This window comes from Rhincodon typus, chromosome 43 (assembly GCF_021869965.1).
Source record: "Rhincodon typus isolate 14 chromosome 43, sRhiTyp1.1, whole genome shotgun sequence".
In the NCBI taxonomy this organism is placed as follows: Eukaryota; Metazoa; Chordata; class Chondrichthyes; order Orectolobiformes; family Rhincodontidae; genus Rhincodon; species Rhincodon typus.
In genome coordinates, this window is record NC_063374.1 from 9,964,822 (window position 1) to 9,968,259 (window position 3,438).

At 53.2% G+C, this 3,438-nt stretch overlaps 1 protein-coding gene across 1 annotated transcript in view; it reads left to right on the forward strand.

The window, feature by feature from the left end:
• The window catches only part of LOC125487663 (E3 ubiquitin-protein ligase pellino homolog 1-like), a 12,818-nt gene that overhangs the window by 615 nt on the left and 8,765 nt on the right, over positions 1 to 3,438 (forward strand). The gene's annotated exons all lie outside the window — the stretch shown is intronic.

Genomic DNA, 3,438 nt, shown 5'->3' on the forward strand with positions numbered 1-3,438 from the left:
GGCCGTGCTAAATTGTCCCGTAGTGCCCAGGGATGTGCAGGTTAGGGTGGATTGGCCGTGCTAAATTGTCCCATAGTGTCCAGGGATGTGCAGGTTAGGGTGGATTGGCCGTGCTAAATTGCCCCATAGTGCCCAGGAATGTGCAGGCTAGATGGATTAGCCATGGGAAATGCAGGGTTTCAAGGATAGGGCAGGGTGCTGAGTCTGGGTGGGAAGCTCTTCTTAGGGTTGGTATGGACTTGTTGGGCCAAAGGGCCTGCTTCCACACTGTAAGGATCCCGTCGCCACCCAACCCCGCTCCTGTCCCCACCGCAGCCCCATAAATACATCCTTTTCCAGTATTTATCTGACATTTCCTGTAGAATCTGCTGCCAGCACCCCTTCAGGCCTCGTGCCCCACATCACAAAAACTCGAATGGTAAAATGACGAGGGTTGAAAGTCACTTTGTAGCTTGCACAGCATTTAGACAAGCAATGTTCTCCCATAGAAATGGTCCATTCGCTGAAGGAAGGCAGATATAATCTAATCATTGATAAACATCAGCAGTCCAAAGAGGTACAGAAGGCTCTCGATGTGACCCTTAAAGGGGGCGACCATAGAACAGCACAGAGGCTATCATTCCACCTGTGTCTGTTCAATACATTCACCGTCTATTCTAATCCCATTTATCTGATCTGGGTTACCATTGTCACCATTCCATTGGTATCTAATATGCTTCACTATCTGCTTTCCAGATTAACTGATTTCTAAATTAAGTCATGGCAAATTCCTCAACTTTTTAATTCTGTCGGAGGGTCAGCACTGAGGGACCGGGCGCTGTCGGAGGGTGCCATGTTTCTGATCAAACATTAAACTGAGACTCCGTCAACCCCCTCAGCGTATGGAGTTGTGGGGGGCTGGGGTGTAAAAGATCCCAGGACTGCTATTAAAGGAAGAGTATGGTGGGAAATTCTCCCCAGGGTACTGAGGGCAATATTTACCCCTCAACCAACATAACAAAATGCAAATGATCTGGGATGTGGGATCTTGCTGTGCGCAAATGTGATGCTGTGGTGAACGATCGAAGATAACGAAACGGTTAATGTGTCAGTGAAGCTGAAGCTCTGCCCGCTCTGATACAGCCCAGCCACTGGGTAGGGAGGGGGTGCTGGTGAGCAGTGTGGTGTTGGCGGTGGGCTATGTGCGATTAGGGGTTGGGAATGGTGGATGATGGTGGTGTGGGGATGGGATTGGTGGGGAGGGTTGGGGGAGAGTGGATGGTGGGGTTAGCTGGGGGGGGGTTCTGGGGTTGGGGCGTGTGTGGGGTTGGGGGGGGGTGGGCACTGTGGGTTTGGGGGTGCACGCTGGGGTTGGGGGCTGGGTGTGGGATTGGGGTGGGGTGGAGTGGGGTTGGGGGTTGTTTGGGGATGGACAGTGTGTGCTGTATGGGCTGTTTTGGATAGCCCTGGGCCATTCGGGGGCAGAGAGCAGTTAGGCCCCATCTTCTAATGCCCCTCCTGCCCTCTTCCCCCTGGCCCCCCCCAAATGGATGTGACAGCACTGGGAGAGGGGGAGCAGAGGGAGATTTACCAGGACATTGCCCTGTGGGGCTGAAGAGTTTCAGTGATAAACAGAGAGATTGGACAGCCTGGGGTTATTCCCCTTACAGCAGAGGGGCAACATAAGTGAGATGTATAAAATGATGAGGGGCCTTGATAGGGCAGACAGGCAGGAACTCACCCCCTTGACAAAGGGATCAGTGACCAGGGGGCATAGATTGAAGGTTGGGAATAGGAGGTTGAGAAAGGATGTGAGGAAAAGCTTTTAGCCCCCTTCCCTTCCCAGGAGGGTGGTGGGGAATATGGAACTCGCTGCCTGTAAGATTAAGTGGTTTTAAAACAAAAAGCTCATCACATCAAAGATGCACTTGTGATGCCAAGGCTATGGACCAAGTGCTAGGGAAATGGGACTGGAATAGTTAGGTGGCTGTTTTTGACCAGCATGGATTGGACAGGCTGAAGGGTCTCTGTCTGTGCTGTAATGTGACTGATGGCAGCTCTCCAGCCCAGGTCTTATCCCGACTGTGTCCTGTGTTCCAACCTTGCATCAATAAGGTTTCATCTGTTGGCTGTGTGGTTTTCTGAGGTGGGGAGAAAGAGAGGATCCCCCACGGACGGAGGGAGGGAGGGCTCGGACTGAGCTGAGGAGGGATTTGCTCACTCCGCATCAGATAGGGAAGTGGTGGGGTTGGAGAGAGCGACTGTGTAGGCCCCGAGACTGAGACCGCTGAGGGTCGTAGGGAAATCAGCTGTGACCCCGTATTGAATGGTGGGCTAGCCTCTGAGGTGGGGGCGGGGTGTCCAAATGGTCTCCGTCCACTCCTGTCACTCTGATCAGGGCTAGCATGGGGCTCCTGAGGGACTGAATGGCCTGCTCCCAAGCCAAATTCCTCGGGTGGGGGTAAAAGGGGGGGGGGGGGGTTAATGGGAGGCTAGGGGGTGGTTTAGTCTGTTAATCACAGCCTCTGTACTAGGGTTGGAGGGAGGGAGGAAGCAGAGAGAGAGAGGGAGAGACACAGATAATGTGCCATCCCCACCAATGCAGAGCTGCAGGACACAATGGGTTTGAAACCACCGGCTTTGAGCAGCCAGCTGAATAACCCTGCTTCAGATAGAGCAGCAGCCCAGGGGACGGTCCTCTCTCTCTATCCATCTCGGCGTGTGGAATTCTGCAGTGACAGACGATCATCCCCATGTCAGCAATGAGCCACTGTATGTTCCTCTTTACAAGTCACTGTGCAGGCAACTGAGTACTTCCGAGCTCCTGCTGCATGCTGTTTTTTTTCCTCTCTGAATCTCTCGAACACCCCTGACTGTCAAAGGAAATGAATGGCATTTCAGTGTTTGCTTAATCCCGTTCTCCTGTGTCTTGCTGGAGCAGCTTTTGGAAAAGGTGTGTTTTGGAGGTAGCAGCAGTTGGATGGATGATATACCGGGGAGAGGGGGAGCTGGCTGAGGCGGCGGGTGGGGGGGGGGGAGGTTTGAAACTGCTTGTTTTTAAAGCAAAGGGGCCAGTGTCTGTAAGGGATTAAATGCACCCTGGTATTACCTGTGGGTGTTCATTGTTCCTTTCAGAACAGGGAAGGTTTCTAAATGATGGAAATGGCAGGGTCACGTCTGTGTGCGTGTGTGTGTGAGAGAGAGGCTGTTGTTTAGTCAGCTGAGAAACTGCTCAAATGAACTCTGCAAAATTTGGCCATGGCTACTTTCTCCCCAAATAGTGCAGTACCCCTACAGACAGAGGCACACCCACAGCCCCACACGCACACGCACAGAGGCACACGCGCACACACACGCACAGCCCCACACGCACACGCACAGCCCCACATGCACACGCACAGTCCCACACGCACACGCACAGCCCCACACGCACAGACAGAGGCGCACGCACACGCACAG